General features: G+C 40.1%; 1 pseudogene; it reads right to left on the minus strand.

Moving 5' to 3' along the window:
* Window positions 1-7,892, minus strand: part of LOC116906050 — a 42,226-nt pseudogene extending 34,334 nt beyond the window's left edge.
* Window positions 7,893-9,401: the final 1,509 nt, after the last annotated feature.

Genomic DNA, 9,401 nt, shown 5'->3' on the forward strand with positions numbered 1-9,401 from the left:
AAATGGTCAGAAGAAGCAAGCTGGAGTAGCCATTCTAATATCAAATAAAGTCAATTTTCAACTAAAAGTCATCAAAAAAGATAAGGAAGGACACTTTATATTTATCAAAGGAAAAATCCACCAAGATGAACTCTCAATCCTAAATATCTATGCCCCAAATACAAGGGCACCTACATACGTAAAAGAAACCTTACTAAAGCTCAAAACACATATTGCACCTCACACAATAATAGTAGGAGACTTCAACACCCCACTCTCATCAATGGACAGATCATGGAAACAGAAATTAAACAGAGACGTAGACAGACTAAGAGAAGTCATGAGCCAAATGGACTTAAGGGATATTTATAGAACATTCTACCCTAATGCAAAAGGATATACCTTCTTCTCAGCTCCTCATGGTACTTTCTCCAAAATTGACCATATAATTGGTCAAAAAACGGGCCTCAACAGGTACAGAAAGATAGAAATAATCCCATGCGTGCTATCGGACCACCACGGCCTAAAGCTGGTCTTCAATAACAATAAGGGAAGAATGCCCACATATACGTGGAAATTGAACACTGCTCTACTCAATGATAACCTGGTCAAGGAAGAAATAAAGAAAGAAATTAAAAACTTTTTAGAATTTAATGAAAATGAAGGTACAACATACCCAAACTTATGGGACACGATGAAAGCTGTGCTAAGAGGAAAACTCATAGCGCTGAGTGCCTGCAGAAAGAAACAGGAAAGAGCATATGTCAGCAGCTTGACAGCACACCTAAAAGCTCTAGAACAAAAAAGAAGCAAATACACCCAGGAGGAGTAGAAGGCAGGAAATAATCAAACTCAGAGCTGAAATCAACCAAGTAGAAACAAAAAAGGACCATAGAAAGAATCAACAGAACCAAAAGTTGGTTCTTTGAGAAAATCAACAAGATAGATAAACCCTTAGCCAGACTAACGAGAGGACACAGAGAGCGTGTCCAAATTAACAAAATCAGAAATGAAAAGGGAGACATAACTACAGATTCAGAGGAAATTCAAAAAATCATCAGATCTTACTATAAAAGCCTATACTCAACAAAACTTGAAAATCTGCAGGAAATGGACAATTTCCTAGACAGATACCAGGTACCGAAGTTAAATCAGGAACAGATAAACCAGTTAAACAACCCCATAACTCCTAAGGAAATAGAAGCAGTCATTAAAGGTCTCCCAACCAAAAGAGCCCAGGTCCAGACGGGTTTAGTGCAGAATTCTATCAGACCTTCATAGAAGACCTCATACCAATATTATTCAAACTATTCCACAAAATTGAAACAGATGGAGCACTACCGAACTCCTTCTATGAAGCCACAATTACTCTTATACCTAAACCACACAAAGACCCAACAAAGAAAGAGAACTTCAGACCAATTTCCCTTATGAACATCGACGCAAAAATACTCAACAAAATTCTGGCAAACCGAATCCAAGAGCACATCAAAACAATCATCCACCATGATCAAGTAGGCTTCATCCCAGGCATGCAGGGATGGTTTAATATACGGAAAACCATCAACGTGATCCATTATATAAACAAACTGAAAGAACAAAACCACATGATCATTTCATTAGATGCTGAGAAAGCATTTGACAAAATTCAACACCCCTTCATGATAAAAGTCCTGGAAAGAATAGGAATCCAAGGCCCATACCTAAACATAGTAAAAGCCATATACAGCAAACCAGTGGCTAACATTAAACTAAATGGAGAGAAACTTGAAGCAATCCCACTAAAATCAGGGACTAGACAAGGCTGCCCACTCTCTCCCTACTTATTCAATATAGTTCTTGAAGTTCTAGCCAGAGCAATCAGACAACAAAAGGAGGTCAAGGGGATACAGATCGGAAAAGAAGAAGTCAAAATATCACTATTTGCAGATGATATGATAGTATATTTAAGTGATCCCAAAAGTTCCACCAGAGAACTACTAAAGCTGATAAACAACTTCAGCAAAGTGGCTGGGTATAAAATTAACTCAAATAAATCAGTAGCCTTCCTCTGAGAAACAAGCCGAGAAAGAAATTAGGGAAACGACACCCTTCATAATAGACCCAAATAATATAAAGTACCTCGGTGTGACTTTAACCAAGCAAGTAAAAGATTTGTACAACAAGAACTTCAAGACTCTGAAGAAAGAAATTGAAGAAGACCTCAGAAGATGGAAAGATCTCCCATGCTCATGGATTGGCAGGATTAATATAGTAAAAATGGCCATTTTACCAAAAGCGATCTACAGATTCAATGCAATCCCCATCAAAATACCAATCCAATTCTTCAAAGAGTTAGACAGAACAATTTGCAAATTCATCTGGAATAACAAAAAACCCAGGATAGCTAAAACTATCCTCATCAATAAAAAAAAAGGACTTCAGGGGAATCGCTATCCTGAACTCAAGCAGTATTACAGAGCAATAGTGATAAAAACTGCATGGTATTGGTACAGAGACAGACAGATAGACCAATGGAACAGAATTGAAGACCCAGAAATGAACCCACACACCTATGGTCACTTGATTTTTGACAAAGGAGCCCAAACCATCCAATGGAAAAAGATAGCATTTTCAGCAAATGGTGCTGGTTCAACTGGAGGTCAACATGTAGAAGAATGCAGATCGATCCATGCTTATCACCCTGTACAAAGCTTAAGTCCAAGTGGATCAAGGACCTCCACATCAAACCAGACACACTCAAACTAATAGAAGAAAAACTAGGGGAAGCATCTGGAACACATGGGCACTGGAAAAAATTTCCTGAACAAAACACCAATGGCTTATGCTCTAAGATCAAGAATCGACAAATGGGATCTCATAAAACTACAAAGCTTCTGTAAGGCAAAGGACACTGTGGTCAGGACAAAACGGCAACCAACAGATTGGGAAAAGATCTTTACCAATCCTACAACAGATAGAGGCCTTATATCCAAAATATACAAAGAACTCAAAAAGTTAGACCGCAGGGAGACAAATAACCCTATTAAAAAATGGGGTTCAGAGCTAAACAAAGAATTCACAGCTGAGGAATGCCGAATGGCTGAGAAACACCTAAAGAAATGTTCAACATCTTTAGTCATCAGGGAAATGCAAATCAAAACAACCCTGAGATTTCACCTCACACCAGTGAGAATGGCTAAGATCAAAAACTCAGGTGACAGCAAATGCTGGCGAGGATGCGGAGAAAGAGGAACACTCCTCCATTGTTGGTGGGGTTGCAGACTGGTACAACCATTCTGGAAATCAGTCTGGAGGTTTCTCAGAAAATTGGACATTGAACTGCCTGAGGATCCAGCTATACCTCTCTTGGGCATATACCCAAAAGATGCCCCAACATATAAAAAAAGACACGTGCTCCACTATGTTCATCGCAGCCTTATTTATAATAGCCAGAAGCTGGAAAGAACCCAGATGCCCTTCAACAGAGGAATGGATACAGAAAATGTGGTACATCTACACAATGGAATATTACTCAGCTATCAAAAACAACGACTTTATGAAATTAGTGAGGCAAATGGTTGGAACTGGAAAATATCATCCTGAGTGAGCTAACCCAATCACAGAAAGACATACATGGTATGCACTCACTGATAAGTGGCTATTAGCCCAAATGCTTGAATTACCCTAGATGCCTAGAACAAATGAAACTCAAGACGGATGATCAAAATGTGAAGGCTTCACTCCTTCTTTAAAAGGGGAACAAGAATACCCTTGGCAGGGAAGAGAGAGGCAAAGATTAAAACAGAGACTGAAGGAACACCCATTCAGAGCCTGCCCCACATGTGGCCCATACATATACAGCCACCCAATTAGACAAGATGGATGAAGCAAAGAAGTGCAGACCGACAGGAGCCGGATGTAGATCGATCCTGAGAGACACAGCCAGAATACAGCAAATACAGAGGCGAATGCCAGCAGCAAACCACTGAACTGAGAACGGGACCCCCGTTGAAGGAATCAGAGAATGAACTGGAAGAGCTTGAAGGGGCTTGAGACCCCATATGTACAACAATGCCAAGCAACCAGAGCTTCCAGGGACTAAGCCACTACCTAAAGACTATACATGGACTGACCCTGGACTCTGACCTCATAGGTAGCAATGAATATCCTAGTAAGAGCACCAGTGGAAGGGGAAGCCCTGGGTCCTGCTAAGACTGAACCCCCAGTGAACTAGACTGTCGGGGGAAGGCGGCAATGGGGGAGAGTGGGGAGGGGAACACCCATAAGGAAGGGGGGAGGGAAGGGATGTTTGCCGAAACCGGGAAAGGAATAACACTCGAAATGTACATAAGAAATACTCAAGTTAATAAAAAAAAAAAAAAAAATGTGGTTCAGAGCTAAACAAAGCATTCTCAGCTGAGGATTATCGAATGGCCAAAAAGCACCTAAAGAAATTTTCAACATCCTTAGTCATCAGGGGAATGTAGATCAAAACAACCCTGAGATTCTACCTCACATCAGTCAGAATGGCTAAGACAAAAAAGTCAGGTGACAGTAGATGCTGGTGAGGATGTGGAGAAAGAGGAACACTCTTCCATTGTTGGTTGGATTGCAAACTGGTACAACCACTCTGGAAATCAGTCTGGAGGTTCCTCAGAATATTGGACATTGCACTACCTGATGACCCAGCTTATACCTCTCTTGGGCATATACCCAAAAGAGGCTCCAACATACAACAAAAACACATGCTCCACTATGTTCATCGCAGCCTTATTTATAATAGCCAGAAGCTGGAAAGAACCCAGATGCCCTTCAACAGAGGAATGGATACAGAAAATGTGGTACATCTACACAATGGAATATTACTCAGCTATCAAAAACAATGACTTTATGAAATTCGTAGGCAAATGGTTGGAACTGGAAAATATCACCCTGAGTGGGGTAACTCAATCACAGAAAAACACACTTGGTATGCACTCATTGATAAGTGGATCTTAGCCAAAAAGTTCGAATTACCCAAGATACAATCCACAGACCACAGGAAGCTCAAGAAGGATGACCAAAATGCGGATGCTCCCACTCCTTCTTAAAAGGGGAAAAATATCCATAGGAGGGGAGATGGAAGCAAAGTTTAGAGCAGCGACTCAAGGAATGGCCATTCAAAGCCTGACCCATATGTGGCCCATATATATACAGTCACCAAAACTAGATAGGATGGATGAAGCTAGAAAATGCATGCTGAAAGGGACTGTATATATATATATAATATATATATAATATATATATATATATATATATATATATAATCTCCTGAGAGACACATCCAGATCATGTCCAATACAGAAGTCAATGCTAGCAGCAAACCACTGAACTGAGAACATGACCCCCTTGGGGGGGGGGGGAATTAGAGGAAGGATTGAAAGAATTGAAGGAGCTTGCAACCCGATAAAAACAACAATGCCAACCAACCAGGGCTTCCAGGGACTAAACCACTACCAAAGACTATACATGGACTGACCCTGGGCTCCAACTGCATAGATAGCAGAGAATAGCCTTGTTGGGGCACCATGAAAGGGGAAGCCCTTGGTCCTGCCAAGGTTGGACCCCCAGTGCAAGGGAATACGGAGGGGGCAATAAGGGGGATGTATAAGGGGAATACCTGCATGGGGGAGGGGGAAGGGAGGGAATGGGGGCTTATGGACAGGAAACCGGGAAGGGGAATAACATTTGAAATGTAAGTAAAGAAATATATCTAATAAAAAATTTAAAAAAGGAGTGAAAGGATTTCTGTTTATTGAATAAACAAAGCTGTTTATTCCCACAGCACCAGAAACTTTCAGAGGAAGGGGAGATATTGACATATGCATTTTGAAGGACAATCAGAGTGTTAATTCACAGCTGTAATTTTTCTTTAGTGTCTCACTTTATATGTCACAACATGTTTGGATAAATACAGATGTGAATCAACGGGATGATGTGTGAAATTGACATGAAAAACTTTAAAACTGCCCAAATTACCTTCCCACTTTTTACAATGCAGATAGGATGGTACTGAAGCAACTTTAAAAAAAAATCATTTGTTCAGAATTTGTCTCCTTCTCCTTCCTTCTCTGTGTCTCTATCCTGTTTTCTATGCCTTCTTTCTGTATTCCCCTTTCTCTCTTTATTCCAGACATTTCCATTTAGAATCCTGGAAAAATAAATAGTTCAGAGAGGAATTCCATGCTTTTTTTGGAAGAAAAATGCCCCAAGAGTTCAATAACGCTCTATAGAAACAGTTAGTGGTGGGGGGCCTCCCTACTACATTTAAAACAATATTATCAGGCATGTCAATTAAAAGCCTTGTGGGATTGGGTGTGGCGAAAGAAGCAGGTCTCTATAGAGCACAGATAAAATGCTCTATAGAGCAAGCCTCTCTGTGAAGATGGGCCTCTTTCCCTGTATTTTATTAGAACGATGACTCTTCTCTCTCTTTTTATTCACTCTGTTATTGACATAACCTTAGTGTTCTGGCAACTTGTCTCAGGATAACGGACCGTATCCCCACCTTTCACTCTGTGAAAGATGAGGAAATGCTGATCTGGATGCGTTCCTGAAGGGACACAGAGAAGGTTCATGAACCTTAGAGTTATAGTGTGTGAAGCGGGGTTGTTCCAAGAACAAGTTTGCATAGCAGAAAGCACATGATTTTCCATCTTAGGACCCTGTTTCCTAACATCTTGTATGACTGACCACCCAGGATAATAAAGTATTGTTGTATCTTAAGTGGGTGGCGCTCACATATTTATTAATCATTATGATTTAATGGCATGTCTAGTAAAAATTACAGCGTGTGTTTTTATAACCAATATGTACCTTTGCAGTGAAGTTAAAAAAAAACTATTAGTGAATCCAGTATTATTTTCAGAATATTTGAGATTTTCAAAAGTACACTGTTAAAAATGACACTTCCTAACTTTTTTTGCGTGTGCCTATGGGAGTGTGTATTAGCATGTGTTGGGTGCATTTGCTTGTGTGAGTGCCCAGTGATGTGTGTTAATGTAGGTGAAGGCCTGAGGTTGATGTCAGGTGTCTTCCCTAATCAAATGTCATCTCATTGATACAGATTTTTTTTAATCGAACCCAAGGGCTTGCCAATGTGGCTATCCAGCTTGCCCTGGGAGGATCCTGTCTTCACATTCTGAGATCTAGAATTACAGGCTGACCACCAAACCCACCTGGCTGGAATGTGCTGATTGGGGATCCAAATTCTGCCACTCACAACTTTGTCTCCTGACTTATAGCCCCAGCTTCATTTGTAGTGGATTTTTTTTTACTATAGTTCATTTATGTAACAGTATATAGAAACAAATGTCTGGAATTATATACTAGGTTTTAAATTTTCTTATACATATGGCTATAATTCCTGGACACCATTGTGCAGGAATTGAGATTCCTTCTTTAAGTATCAGTAGCAGCAGAATGCCTGCATTCTGGACTATACACAACTTAAGCATAAGGAGGTCGATCTCTTGAATAGTAGCAATGAGGTTTCACCCCAAATGTCTCCATTCTACATTGAAATTAACACAATTGATATGAATGTTTAAGGCTGGAAGATATGGTCACAGTTTTTCAGTTTGTCTGCCAGACGACTTCTACTTGGAAATGTAATTTAAACCAAAGAAGATTAAGGGGGACAGTGATAGAATCAGTGGGCTAAGGTCGCTAAGACTGGTGTCCTTAGTTGAATTCCCAGGACCAGCATGGTGCAAGTTGACAGCCACCTTCTTCAAACTGTTCTCTGACAACCATTTGCATGCCATGGTATTTGGACACCTGAATCGATTAATGGAATAAATTAAAATAATCAGTAAATAAAACTTTAAAAAGAATTAGCATGAGATGGAAAAGAATGGCATTCTTACCTCACAGCTACTGAAGGTCGCCATTATGCATGGGATCGTTCTGAATAGATGATTTATTCTTAGGATTCATGTACATTAAATCATTTTTTTGGGACAACAATGATTCTTGGAAATTGTACTTGCATCCTCTCTGGGCTTTTTCTCTTTTTAATCTATTACTGGGTTAAGGGAGTCTGCAGTACTATACTTAAGAGAGTCGTTTCTTTTTACTGGACCCACGTTTTGTCAGCTTGCTCTTATAATGGTAACAGTAGATTCTGATACAGATGAAAAAATAGGTCATTTAATTGTTTAAAGATTGAGTAGCTCCTAGGACAGAACTTCAGTGAGACAGGTATTAGTTAGAATGAAGAGGGAAACAATGAAATCCTCAGGAGCTTTGGAAAATTATTCACCAAACCACCCTCCATTCTGAAACAGCTCACCAATATATTTTGAGTGTCAAAAGTGGTATTTCTATAAAACCTAAATTTAGGATATGTACCTCTAGAAAGCTGTTGATTTCTTCTTTGTTTCTGATCTTTTTTTTTCTTCTTCTGTATATTAACCTATGGTGCTCTGTGGAACTTTTATTTTATTTTAATTTTTATTTATTCATTTTATTTGTTTACATTTCAAATGTTATTCCCCTTCTTAGTCCCCCACCACAAACCCCTGACCCCATTCTCCTCCCCTTTGCCTCTAAGAGTGTGCTCTCCTACCCACCCACTCTTACCTCATCCCTCTAGCATTCCCCTTCTCTGGGGTATCAAGCCTCCACAGGACCAAGCGCCTCCTCTCCCACTGATGCCAGATGAGGCAGTCTTCTGCTACATATGTAGTAGGAGCCACGGACTGGCCAATGTATACTCTTTGGTTAGTGGTTTAGTCCCTGGGAGCTCTGGGTGGTTTGGTTAATTGATATTATTGTTCTCCCTATGGGGTTGCGATCGTCTTCAGATCCTTCAGCCCTTCCCCTAACTCTTCCATTGGGGTCCCAAATGGTTGGCTGTGAGCATCTGCATCTATTTTGGTCAGGTACTGACAGAGCCTCTCAGAGGACAACCATACCAGGCTCCTGTCTGCAAGCGCGTCTTGGCATCAGCAATAGGGTCAGGGTTTGGTGTCTGCAGACAGAATGAATTGCACAGTGGGGTGGTCTCTGGAGGATTTAAATATATAAATATATATAAGTATGTTTAAATATATAAACATACTTAGAAAATATTATTAAGACATCGGATAATATTTCCAATAAATTTGCGACTGTCTATCTTTCAGTACTTTTAGTATAGGAGGGGAAAGCTACTGCTCAAGAATCTAGCATTTACTTTAATGAAATTATCCATGTATAAGCATGCACTCGTTCCTAACCACCACCATCCCTAAATGAAAGCTCCAAATAAAAGACTTTGCCTGGATATGGAATTCTTTGATGTTTCAGATGACTGAACACCCAATTCCTTTACACACTCTGGAAGCACAGGTTCCCATACTCTCAAAGTTTTTCAGTGGGGATGCAGATGGACTATCAGCCAAGTGTTAGAACACTTG

Source organism: Rattus rattus, chromosome 7 (genome assembly GCF_011064425.1).
Source record: "Rattus rattus isolate New Zealand chromosome 7, Rrattus_CSIRO_v1, whole genome shotgun sequence".
In the NCBI taxonomy this organism is placed as follows: Eukaryota; Metazoa; Chordata; class Mammalia; order Rodentia; family Muridae; genus Rattus; species Rattus rattus.